This window comes from Eriocheir sinensis, unplaced genomic scaffold (assembly GCF_024679095.1).
Source record: "Eriocheir sinensis breed Jianghai 21 unplaced genomic scaffold, ASM2467909v1 Scaffold983, whole genome shotgun sequence".
In the NCBI taxonomy this organism is placed as follows: Eukaryota; Metazoa; Arthropoda; class Malacostraca; order Decapoda; family Varunidae; genus Eriocheir; species Eriocheir sinensis.
This window is the reverse complement of record NW_026112367.1, coordinates 82501-96090: the sequence shown is the minus strand read 5'-3', so window position 1 is coordinate 96090 and position 13590 is coordinate 82501. Positions and strand designations below refer to the sequence as shown.

General features: G+C 43.3%; 1 long non-coding RNA gene across 1 annotated transcript in view; it reads left to right on the top strand.

The window, feature by feature from the left end:
- The first annotated feature begins 13001 nt into the window (after positions 1-13001).
- Positions 13002-13590, top strand: part of LOC126995102 (uncharacterized) — a 3201-nt gene continuing 2612 nt past the window's right edge. The window contains exon 1 of the long non-coding RNA XR_007749900.1: positions 13002-13461. This is a non-coding gene — a long non-coding RNA (uncharacterized LOC126995102). The remainder of the gene's footprint in view (positions 13462-13590) is intronic.

Below are 13590 nucleotides of genomic sequence, written 5' to 3'. Positions count from 1 at the left end.
TCTGATGTGTCTCGGTAGAGGAAATAAAGTCTTTAAGAGTCTTGATATGGTCAGTGGCTACTGGCAACTGCCCATGGCCCCGGAGTCACGTGAAATAACGGCTTTCAGCACGCCTCATGGCCACTAGGAGTGGACGAGGATGCCGTTCGGGCTCAAAGGAGCTCCCTTGACCTTCCAAAGGACAATGAACAGTATTTTTGGTGACTTGCTGGGCAACTCTGTCTATGTGTATTTAGACGACATCATCATAGCAAGTAAAGACGTGTATGCACACATGGATACACTAAAAGCAGTCCTACACAGACTTCAAGAGGTCGGATTAAAGCTCAGAATCACCAAATGTGAATTCTTAAAGCCTCGGATCAAGTTCTTGGGGCATGTCATGGACGAATTCGGCATCCACAGAGTGGACGACAAAATAAAAGCTATTGCCGAGTTCCCTCAGCCTACGTCTGCGGACAAGGTACGGTCTTTCTTAGGAGTCGCAGGTTATTACAGGCCTTTCATAAAGGACTTCGCAGCACGCGCGAGTCCCCTGACCCATCTATTAAAGAAAGACGTACCATTTCAGTGGCTCCCAGCTCAACAAACGAGCTTTGAGGATTTAAAGAAAGCGCTTACACAGGCTCCGGTCCTTGTCTTTCCGGATTTCAAGAACCCCTTTCAGCTTTGTACCGACGCTTCGGCTAGTGGACTAGGAGCCGCCCTTATGCAAACAGATAAGTCCGGCAAAAAGCATGTAATAGCGTTCGCCAGTCGAGTACTAACAGCTCCGGAAAAGAACTATTATGTTACCCACCTAGAGGCTCTTGCCATTGTGTTGGCTCTGAAGCATTTTCGAGACATAGTGATGGGGTACAAAATTGTGGTGTATACTGACCACGAGGCCATAACTGATCTTTTCAAGGGAAAAAACCTACACGGTCGTCTGGCAAGATGGTTCTTAACGATCCAAGCATACAATCCGGAGATAAAATATATCACCGGGAAAACAAATGTGGTCGCAGATGCCTTATCTTGGAATATTCCGATAGGCGCGATCACCACCCCAGAAGTCATCCACAACTTCACTTCACCTGAGCTACACACTGCTCAGCGATACTACCCGGTGTGGAGGAGGTTAATTTACGCCCTAGAGTCGGGAGACGAAACAAACCTTCCTGAATTGCCAGTTCCTTTTTCACAGTTCTTCCTATCAGAGGACAACCTCCTTTGTAGGTCAGGGCCAACCAAACCTGTACCTATAGAACAACTGGTCATCCCAGACAAATACGTCCCCGTGACGCTTAGGGTGGTCCATGACACACCCATTGCGGGTCACCCGGGAAGAGACAAGACGCTATCTGTCACCAGACGAACATTCTACCGGCCCATATTACGGGTTGATGTAGAAAAACATGTTGCACATTACGTCGTTTGTGCTAAGCACAATGGGTCCGTAAAAGGGCCAGCGCCTATGTTACAATACCCAGCACCAGAGGCGCCATGGGATGTTGTTAATATAGACTTATTACAGCTTCCCCAGAGCCAACATCGTTCGCGCTACTTATTGGTGTGCGTCGACCAGTTTTCTAGGTTTCTAGTTCTAGCGCCTCTCAAGGACAAGACAGCCACACGAGTGGCCCATGCCCTCGTGACTCACGTGTTGTGTCCACATTCGTATCCTCGAACTCTTTTTAGTGACAATGGCACCGAGTTTAGGAACACAGTATTGAGCGAAATATGCGCTCAGTTTAACATCACGCAATCCTTCATCACAGCTTACCACCCAGCTGCTAATGGGTTGGCGGAGAGGGCTAATAGGAAAATCTTACAGGTTCACAGGCTTATCGTGAACGATCTCCACGATAACTATGAGGATTGGCTATCGCATATAGCCGCTTCCATAAATACGTCGGTAAACGACTCTACGGGGAAGTCTCCCTACTACATCTTATATGGGGTGGAGAAACGTCTTCCGTACGACTTCCTAACAAAACCTCAACAACCTATCTACAACATTGATAGGTACGCACAACAGCAGATGCATATGTTTTCCAAGATACACTCAGAGGTTAGGTGTACGTTAAAAGCTACAAAGGTTGAAATTATGTCAAAACAACACAAACAGGCCGTCCCGGTGGAATTAAAAGAGGGTGACACAGTCATGATTAAGCAAGCGGAAAGGAGTTCGAAACTGGGGGCCAAATTTGTGGGTCCTTACCGAGTTGTTCGGAATGTCAGGGGAAATCGGTTCGAGGTTCTTGAGTCAAATAGTGGAGTCAGTCTAGAAGTTCACAGTGATCGTCTGAAAGTAATTCCCTCACCTTTGGACCTTGATATTGGTCCTTCCCCCTCAGAGTCAAATGTTCAACAAGATAATCCCAACACCCATAGCTATAACTTGAAACCACGGGTTTAAATACTTCATCCCACCACTTTCAGATCATGATGTTGCGTTTTCTGATCATCTTGTTCTCCCTCGGCTCCCTGCTTGCAACGACACCTATCCACCTGAAGCCTGGCACCCTCACGGCACACATAGGAGAGGTCTTCCTCATAGAAGATGTGCTCCTCGTAAAATATCCATATACTTCCTTGATCAACACCACAGATAGTCTCAGAAAAAAACTACTCGGCATGGCAGACACCATACGGGTTATATTCCTGGCTCTGGGGGGGGAAAAGGTTACATAAGAGGTGCAGAGCAAAACTGTGTTTTTTTATGTTCTATGGGGTCAGACCTTTAAAAAAAGGTTGGGTGATTCTTCAGCATCAAGTACGTTTTCTCAATATAGCCCCTTATATCATTTTCCATCAGCGATATTTTGCCAAAGTGGCAATGTTCATATTTAATCAAATTAATAGCATAAAAACTGCCTCGAATATCAAAAGCCACACATGTCTGTAAATGTTATATATAGGGGAAAATATTTAAATGTTATTTGTTACTATTGACTATGTTTCTTTGCAACACATGGAGAAAATAGATGTAATTTCGACGCGATTTTCTTTTCAGTTCACACGTAGCATGAAATATGCAGACCTCCTACTTCCTTAATAATTAAGGTAGAGCAATCAAACTCGGCCAAAAATTTCCCTGTTTAGTCTTCAGTTCAGTGATGTGTTTAAAAATGAACAAAGCATCAATCTGTCCTCGAAATGCAGTGATGGAATCATCGGTCATGCCAAGCAAAAGCAGTACGTGGCTCAGTGGGACCTCATCTATCACGAAATGATAGCAGTTAAAAACCTGCATCGCCTGTACTCAAATGTCATGGAGGACACCCATGAGTCCCACCAACACCATCACGAGTCATCTCAGAAAACCATAGATCGCAAAGAGGACCACATACAAGCTATGTTGCGGTTTATCGAGGAAAAAGGATCTCCTTTTTCTCCAGACGCCTCTCAAACCCTACAGAATTTTGTCACAAAGGAAATCATGCCACCTTGCATCAGAAATGACATCCTGAATGCCATTTCTAGAGGGGAAGAGAAATACCTGGAAATGAGAAAGAGCCGCCTCTATGACAAAACCACACGTATCAGTGCCACAATACATCGCATAAACCTGAAAACCATGAGAAGCACAAAAAACAAGGAAACAAACAAAGCCAAGAGCAACAAGAAAACAAACATCATCGAAAGAACCATCGAAATTGCTCGAGACCGTGGACTATCAACCGATGACCTGTTAACATATGATCTAGCGCCGTCCCCTCTACTCTTTGATGATGATGGGAGTATGACAAAACCAACAAAGAGCTTCTTGATAAGGAAGTTAGAAACATGTCTGAAGCCTGAAGACTACAGCTACGGACACCAGAGAAATTCTGCTTTTATAATTGATGTGATGGCAAACATCAGGAAGGTCCAAACTGCAAAGCTGTCCACGTTTGATGACCTGCTGTCAAAGTTTCTTACCACAACTTCCAAATACCATGAGTTTGGTCAGTGTCATTATGTGTTTGACATGTATTCCACTGAGTCCACAGTGAAGGATATTGAAAGGAAGAGAAGGTGTGAAAATATCCCAATTGAATACATTGCTATAACAGGAGCAACACCAGTTCCGAAGGACTGGACAACCTTCTGGCCTTCTTCCTCAAACAAACTACTTGTAGAGAAGCTTGCCTATTCCCATCTTCGGAGACATAGTTCTGGAAACTATGCAACAATTTTGGTCGTGTTACAAAGGAAGATGATTGGAGTGTATCAAAATTCATCAAGGCACAGAGGTTGTGATGACAAATCTACAGTCCACAGCGTTTGATGAAGCTGATCTTCGAATACCAGTGCATGTCCTGGAGGCACTGAAGAGGGACACACAGTATGTGTCGTAATCTCAAGTGACACTGATGTCATTGTCACCTTGCTCTACCACATGCCAGTGTATGTCCAGCATGGTATTCAAGAGCTATGGGTCAAAGCAGGTGTTGGGGATACCACAAGATTCATTCCACTTCACACATTGTTCCAGCGTCAGGGACCCTCATTGTGCAATGTACTACCAGCGGTTCATAGTCTGACTGGCACTGACATCACCAGTAAAGTAGGCACCAAGAAGGCTGCTTTGAAAGCTGAACCAGAGAAATTCTTGAAGCAGTTTGCCAAATCCCCGAACCTCTCTGAAGCCACAATCAACAAAACAGAGCTGTATATGATCAAGGTTCTAAAACCACAAAGCGAAGCCATGAATTTCACTGAATTCCGAGCCGAGATATTCCATCATTCGAAATTCAAGTTCACTTCATATTCTCCATCCTACTAGTGATGGCATGCTACCACACATCAAACGGAGCCTGTACAATGCATATCACATGATACATTGCATAGACATTCAGCTTGAAACAGGAAATGCACTACTTAAGCCTGAAGAGAACGGATTTCAGTATGAAGAGAATGAGCTGATGCCTGCAACATCATGGAAATTATTGGAGCCTAGATGGTCGGTGACTTGTACTTGCACGAAGTGCACAAGGGCATCGTGCTCATGTAGAGTTGCTAATGTGAGATGTGGCAAGTTCTGTAATTGCAAGAGGAAGTCAGCCACAATGTGCAAGAACCCAGTAACATGACTGCATGTTGTGCATAGATGTCTATAATTATATATTTGTCTAAATATTCAGTATACGCCATGCAAGAGAAATCACATATATTTCACTGTTGACCTTGTACACTTATTTACCATCTTCATCACTTCAATGTAGCTGTATAAACACAGTTTGGCATTTTCTGACACTATTTATATTAGGTTGCACTGTTGTATAGTTGCTTTTGTAACGACCTGGGATGCATTAAATAAGCTGAATTTCATGTAATGCAGGAAGACATTGACTGGTATGTGTGTGTATATAATGTATCTGCTGCTGTTTTGATATAATATAAGAAAGTATTCTTAGCATGATGAAATTGTATTGCTGTTAGCGGAACGTCAGGTTTTTGGGGTAAGGGTGACTTTTCTCCGCATAAGTCTATGCTTGGTCACAACATTTAACAGCAGTTCATTTCCAAACACATATTTAAACAGAGGACTAAATAAGGCTACTTTTGGCCAAGTTTCATCCCTTTACCTTAATAATTAAGGGAGTAGGAGGTCAGCATATTTAATGCTAAGGGTGCACTGAAAGGAAAATTGCGTCGAAATTTTCACTATTTTCACCATGTATTGCAAGAAAACATTATCTATGTTGACAAGTAATGTATGAATATGTTCTCCTACACATAATCTTTACAAACATGTGTACTTTTTGATTTCTAAAGCAGTTTTTATGCTATTAATTTGATTAAATATGAACATTGCCACTTTGGCAAAATATCGCTGATGGAAAATGATATAAGGGGCTATATTGAGAAAACGTACTTGATGCTGAAGAATCACCCAAACTTTTTTTAAAGGTCTGACCCCATAGAACATAAAAAAACACAGTTTTGCTCTGCACCTCTTATGTAACCTTTCCCCCCCCCAGAGCCTGCAGTATTACCAAGACTAGGGAATCAAAGGCACCTTCTAGTACCAACTCTCTGAATCTTTTTCAACTGCTGGAGGATAGGATTCTGTTGTTACGGGGAAAAGTTGATGAGGTAGACATGGATTATAGTTTTCACTCAGTTCACTCACGGGTAAAGAGGGGGTTGTCAACATCGTTGGGTTCGCCTCAAAGTTCCTCTTCGGTACGGAAACCGACGAGGACGTGCGCGATTTGCGGGACCACTACACTCATGTACTTTCCTTTGCTGCCCGAAATCGCAGGGTGATCAACGCCAATTGTTGAAAACTTGCGCGGCTGCATACTCACATTGAGGAACTGCTAGAGCAAACAAATATAAGATGGTAGAAGTTATCAACATAGTTGTCAAGCAGATCGACCAGGTGAATCAGTTTCTCCTCCTAGATCAGGCCTTGTATGTATCGGAAAACGTCATTAACTCTGTCGCAACGGCAAATCAGCAGGTTATTAGCAACATGGTTGATGCAGCGCACGGTAAAGTCACACCTGCCTTGTTCCCTCTACACGATTTGAGAACGACTTTCCATATCGGGTATCAAAATTATAGCCTCACACCTTTATTCAACCCAGAAATGAGTCAATATTTTTACCCCTTGATTGAGTCCAGCCTCACCCCCGATGCCATAATCATTCATGTTCCATTTCAGACGGCGGACGTGTTTGAGGCACACGAAATTGTCCCGTTCCCTTTTTCAGCTAAGGACAGTGTGTTAGCCCTGGACACGTCCCCGTCTCTTGTTCTAATCGTGAAGGATTTCGCTCTGTATTCAACGGGTAGCTACTCACTCTTGCAGTATTGCAAGGAGACGGTCTTCGGGCGATTATATTGCTCTGCGTCTTTCTTTGCCTTCCTACCAGTTCGGGGAGGGGTATGCGAGATCGCCCTCACCCGCGTGAACGCGTCTGACGCTCTTTCCCTGTGCCCTTACAAGCAGCTAACACCAACGCCTGTTTTCCATAAGAACTTTCAGGGTCTGCATTATTTCTATTTCCCTCAGTCCTTCTATTTATCAGTCATCTGCCCGGAGGGTACCACTTATCAACGGGCTATTGGTCACTATGCCATAGCGGAAGCATGCTATATCCGCTCCACTAACATAACAACGTACCCGTCCCGGATCCGTCTGGTTTTCATGGCCAATATTTCCCATCGAGTGTTTCCTCTACGGTCTCTCGATAACATTCACTTTTCCAGCATCTCTTATGTGACTAATTCCCTTAATTCATTGTCTTTCGCAAACAAAACAGAGTTTGCGGAAACCCTGGAGGAAACGCTGCCTGAATACTTGCATCTCCCCTACTTGTACCCTGGATTTTTTGTACCAATGTTTCTGATGTTCGTCAGTCTCGTCGTCATGTGCTACCTTATTAGGAGGAACTCTGTCCTGCACGATTATTTGGTTGTGCAGACGCGGCGACTGGATGCAGGGAGGCCTCTGGCAAGGTAGTTTTTCCTTTTCTCAAGCAAGTCAGATGACAGAAAGCTGGCATTCCCCTGCTCCTATACTTAACATTGTACTATGTTTTACTACTGTATGTTACACTACTGTATTTTTTTTTTAGGAGCTAGATGAAGGTTTCATTGTCTGTACCTATGCCAGTTGATAGCTTCTTATACATGTGTCCCTATATTTATCTTTTGAGAGATTTCTTATGTTTCATGTCACACACGTTGTGTTTTACCTCTCACTATTTATATTATTACTACACAAATGTTCTTACATAGCCAGTGTTTTATTGTAATTGTATCATAGGCAGTCTGCTTAACAAACTCCCACTATGTATGTTAATGGTAACTAGACTGCAAGTTAGATTTTCATATATCGCGAGGTCGCGATCGCTGGTGACCGAGCAGTGTTATAGTAGGCTATCAATGTATTATTATTATTATTATTATTATTATTATTATTATTATTATTATTATTATTATTATTATTATTATTTAGTATCACCACGAATTAGGCATACAATTGTCAATGGAAAAAAAAAACGACAGATAGATCACGCCACCTTATAGGAATGTCATCCCTCAGTGTTTATATACAAAGTTTTATATACAAAGCATTTCATCGTGCGTAGAGGTCACCTTGACATACGTGACCAATTATAACAATTATTTTCCAACCTGTAACTCGTGACTCCTTCACGAGAATCCGACTGACACACAACGGCAGTCGCTCTCGCTCCGACGCTCCTTGTACATATAGGCTAAGAATATATTCGCCTTAAGGAAGCTGAAGTCTCAATCAACGCCCTTTAAACGCCCCAGCACACCGTTACAGTAGAATGAGTAATAGTTTTTTTTGTCGGCGGTGAAAGAAAGTGACAGGTTTGTACGCTCTGTGAGCTGTTAGTCGAACAAGCGAAGGTTTGCCTATTTCCAGAAGTCCAATTTTTGTCTAGAGTAAAAGATAGACGTTGTTTTAGTAAATTCTAAACTCTATTTGTATTGCTGCTTATTGGGATTTAGATTTGCTACGCCTTAGTCAAATAGGTTAAGGTCTGATTTATCCCATGAGCTGAGCGTCCAATAGTTCGAGGCTGTCGATGGCTGCCAAAGGTGCAGTAGACTTTAATTCATCCGATTAAAGGTTAGGTCCTCAGTCCAATACAGCAGGTTTGTAAGCTTCCAAAACCTACGAAAAACTACTAAAAACTATCCAAAAATTACGAAAATTCCTGGTAAAGTTCAAACTAAAAAATGACGGCAGAGATGGACGTAGACTTGAGGTCATGCACATTTTAGGGAGAGTTTCTCGTCCCCAAACACAGCAGATTAGTCAGCTTGCAAAAACAAAGAAAAAATACACAAAAGCACAACAATTCCTGTAAAACGTTTGATCATAAAGAGCAAACAAATTTAAGAAAGTTGTGCAGGAAATATCTTTAGCATCGGGCGCTTAGTAAACAATCTGACCATTATGGAGAGCACAGGTTGGCTCAGTCTGGTCTGGCCGCTTACATGAACGCCGGAATTGGATTGTGAAATAGGCTCTAAACTTAAAGGGAGTTGACGTGGCTGTTGGCGACCACAAAAAAAAGTGCTCCAATGTTTCCAGGAAGGTTCAGAGTTAAGGATCGGGTGGTGGAGAATGCTGACAAGGATAAAGTTGTGGGGTTTGTGTCTCTGTCTTATTGGTGAAGGAGAGTGACGGGACTGAACAGATCATGGTTAGTGGGAGTTCCAAGGTTCTGGTACCTTTTGTGAGCTGCCTCTCTAGCTTTGATAGCACGAGAGCAAGCGTGATTAAACCAAGGCTTTTTAGTATGAGGAGTAGAGAAAGTACGTGGAATGTATGCCTCCATTCCAGAGACAATCACCTCTGTGTGTGGGCACACACAGAGGGGTCTCTCTCTCCTGGAAGCAGTAATCATTCCACGGGAAATCGGAAAAATACATCCTCAGGTCGTCCCACCGACCTGAAGCAAAATGTCATCTTCGGTGGGTCCAAAGGATGTACAGGAGCGATAGGACAGGATACAGAAATAAGGTTGTGATCGGAGGAGCCCAACTGAGAAAAGAGTTTGACAGAGTAAGTAGAAAGGTTAGAGGTAAGAAAGGGGTCTAGTATGCTGGGTTTGTCTCCAAGACGGTCAGGAATACGTGTAGGGTGCTGAACCAACTGCTCTAGGTCGTTGCGGAAAGCAAAATTGTAGGCTTGTTCACCAGGTTGGTCAGTGAAAGAAGATGAAAGCCAAAGCTGGTGGTGAACATCGAAATCTTCCATAATGGAGATTTCAGCAAAGGGAGAGTGGGTCAAGATGTGCTCCACTTTAGAGTTCAAATAGACAAAGAATTTTACATAGTTAGTAGATTAGGTGAGAGATAAACAGCACAGATGTATGAAGTAAGAGAATGACAATGAAATCTGAGCCAGATGGTGGAAAATTCAGAAGAGTCAAGGTCGTGGGCACGACAGCAAGTGATGTCGTTGCGCACGTAGACGCAATTTCTCGCTTTGGATTTAAATTTAGGACAGAGAAAGTAGGAAGGAGCAGATTAGAGAATGCTGTCAGTAGCCTCAGAAACCTGTGTTTCGGTGAGGAAGAGAAGGTGAGGTTTAGAGGAGGAGAGATGGTGTTCCACAGAATGAAAATTAGAACGAAGAAAAAGGCTCGAGGCGTTATCAAGACACCTCTCAGGTCGGCAGCCTTGGTAAACTCTTGCATTAGGAAGTTGAAGAGCATTAGGGATGAGCTACGGCATAAGTTTTGCGAAGTGAGGCAGCGGAGGGGAGGGGAGGGGGGGAGAAGGAGGGACGCAGATAGCAAGTTGAGAAGAACAGTTACCCTGATAATAGCGATAGAAGATACGCAGCAAGGGAACCAACGACCTAACGAAAATATATAAAAAAGTTGAAGCAGAAGCAAGGAAAAATGAAAAGGAACAAGAAGCAAAAGAAAAAAGAACATACGAATAATTTTATGAACGAAGTTGTTGATAAATAGATATATAAACAAGTAAATAAGTGAATAATGATAATAATGACTAATAAGGATACTAATAATAACCCAAACATTTTCCCATCATCTTATTCTCTGCTTTTTTCCCTTCTCTCCTTTCCTCCTCCTTGCCTTCCTCGCCCCTCCGTCCCTTCCTTCACCTCTGTTCATCCATCTTCCTCCTCCGTCCCGTCAGTCTGGCAGTCGCCCCCTCCCGTTGACGAGAGAGAGAGAGAGAGAGAGAGAGAGAGAGAGAGAGAGAGAGAGAGAGAGAGAGAATTTACATAGGTTTATAGATCACAAAAAGTCTTGGTTCCTTCCCTGCTTGAAAGTGTTTTTTGGTGTATGTGTGTGTGGCTGTGTGTGTGTGTGTGTGTGTGTGTGTGTGTGTGTGTGTGTGTGTGTGTGTGTGCCCACCCACCCCCGTCTCCCTCTCTCTCTCTCTCTCTCTCTCTCTCTCTCTCTTTACTTTAAATCGATGAACCAATGTCCATGTTATCATCATCTCCTCCTCCTCCTCCTCCTTATCCTCACCCTCCTCTCCTATTTTTCACACACCACCCTCTCATTCTTCCTGTCTTCACCTCCCTTTCTTCCCTCTTTTTCTTCCTCTCATATACTCCTTATTTTTTTATTATTTCTTCCCTGCACCCTTCCTCCGGCCTTCCTTCTCTTCCCTACCGTCATCCCTTGCTCTCTTCCTATTCATTATTCATTTATTTGTTTAGTCAATCCAGTCATCAGTCAGTCAGTCAATTGTTCATAATGGCTTCAGTTTATTTCATATTTCCACATTTAATACACCAATTATGTTAGTTATCAGTAGTACTCATTTACCTCTATTTGTGAGTAGTTGTTTTTAATCCTCATTACTTTTTTTTTACTAATATTACTATTCTTCTGCTACGACTTCTTCTTCTGCTACTACTTCTGCTACTACTGGTACAACTACTACTACTAGTATTACTACCACTACCTATTTTCATTTATGTTTATCTTCGCTTTATTTCATCATTATTTTTCAACATATCTTTCCTAATATTCTGCTTCTCATGTCCTTTCCTCCATGTCCTTCCTTCCAACTTCTTTGCCCACGTCACGGACTCTCTTCCTTTAACATTTTCTTTAACCTTTTTTTTCTCACTCTTAAGTGCTTTCTTTCCTTTTTTTTCCTTCCTTATTTTCTCTTCATTCCTCCCTCTTACTTTTCTTTATTCTTTTCCTCCTTTTTTTTTCTTTCTTTCTATCCATTTATCCACTTCTGTCTTTTCTTCTTTCCTTCCTTTTCTTCTTCAATCCCTTTCTAAATTCATCGTTCTTCCTTTACTTCTCAGGGTCCTTCCATTACTTCATACTTTCCTCTCCCCTTTCTTCCCTCCACCCTCCTTCATTCACCCATCATTTTTTCTTCCATTTTTCCTCACATTCTCCGCGTCTCAAGGGCACTCACGGCACGCTTCTTTTGAAACGAACTAATTAAGAAGAAAAGATGATTGATAAGGAAGTTGTAGCTTATATTGACTAACGATGATGGACGTTGATTAATATCACTCCTGTAATGTGTATATTATAACATACATGAGAATGTGTGAATGTATGTCGTATCGCCATGGCCCAGCGGCGCCAGGACGTTACATACAGACGCTACGTTGTGCTTAGGAGGTGCTCCTTGCCGTGGGAACGGTGTTGATTCAGCAAGCATGGTGCCGCCGGCCGCTAATGTACCGAGAGAAGCCAGCAGAAGATAGCGGGCGGCGGGCGAGAGCAGAGGACTGCTCGGAGGTGTGCGAGAGGACTGCTCGGAGGTGTGCGTGACTCCTCCACACTGTTGTAAGACTGTGAATATAGTTAAAAAGCCACAACTGTTTTAATTACATGGGAGAGAGAGAGTAAATTAAGTGAACTCAAAGTGAACTAACGGCTACCGCTCGGCCAACTAAAAGGCTATCGTGTTGTCCCACGTACTTCTGTCAACTGGAGAAAGCAGGCAACGGTACACCTGACCTGACGTGAGATAACAGTTCGCGCCTTTAAATATCAAAAGTAACACTTAAGCTTAACACTTAAAAACAGCTAACAAAAAGGCTAACAAAAGTGGTGAACAGCGGCTTCCGGACCTTCTCCGAAGTGTTCTATGTGTATTATCTCTCTCTCTTACCACTTAACACTTAACGGTGGCAAGTGTTGTCAAGGGGCAGACAGGAAAGTGTGCAAGAACGCTGACACAAGCAGCGCCATTCCCCCCCTGCCCCGTACGAGTCGAGTCAGCACACAGCACCACACCGCCCCGCGCGCCCACACCGCCCACTGTCGGGATCCTGCTTCCCAATTCTGGGACGCCCACTTGTCTGCCTACGACACAGCCATTCGTGGGTAGGCGCTTACCTTCGCCTTGGTGGAGCGTGGTCGTTCCTCCGCCCATTCCTCACCGCTGCCAGCCGCTGCCGGGCACTGCCGGCGGTCTCTCTGGCCGCTCCAAGGACGCGGGGATAGCCAGCCCAAGGTAAAAGGAATACTATAGTAAGGAATAGGTAAAAGGAATACTATAAGGTAGTTTAGCGGGGGGGTGAGGGGGAGCCAGAAAACCTCTCCACCGCGCAAGTAGATGATGACGTCACCGAAAATATCGAGAGCAGGGTTCTGCGGGTCGAGAACTGTCAGTCACTCAAACACCAGTGTGTAGAGCGAAGCTCCGTTTTCTGATTAAAGGGGTAGCTAAGGCAGACAAATAACATAAAGATGCCAACAGTTTGTATAGTGCAGAAGTGCAATGCCGCAAGACTGAAAGGTGATAAAAATATTCATTTCTTTTCACTACCCAAAGAAAAAGATCTTAGAAAGAAATGGATTGAATTATGTGGCACACACAATAATCGGTCATCTGGATACGTATGCAGCCGTCATTTTGAAAGTAATGCATTTGAAAGAAACTTGAAATATGAGTTGTTTTGTTTGCCAGTGCCCCCAAGTCAAATTAAGTTCAAGAAAGGAGCAGTGCCTACACTTGGACTACCCACATTAACAAGTAAGTTGGTTCCTTTACTGTGTAACAAGTAAACTAGCATGAAGGTGGGGTGCTGTTTTGTAGGGTTCAGGCGTAATTGGTGCTATTTTTTGTTAATGTGTAGAATGCCATCATAAACTGATTTAATTA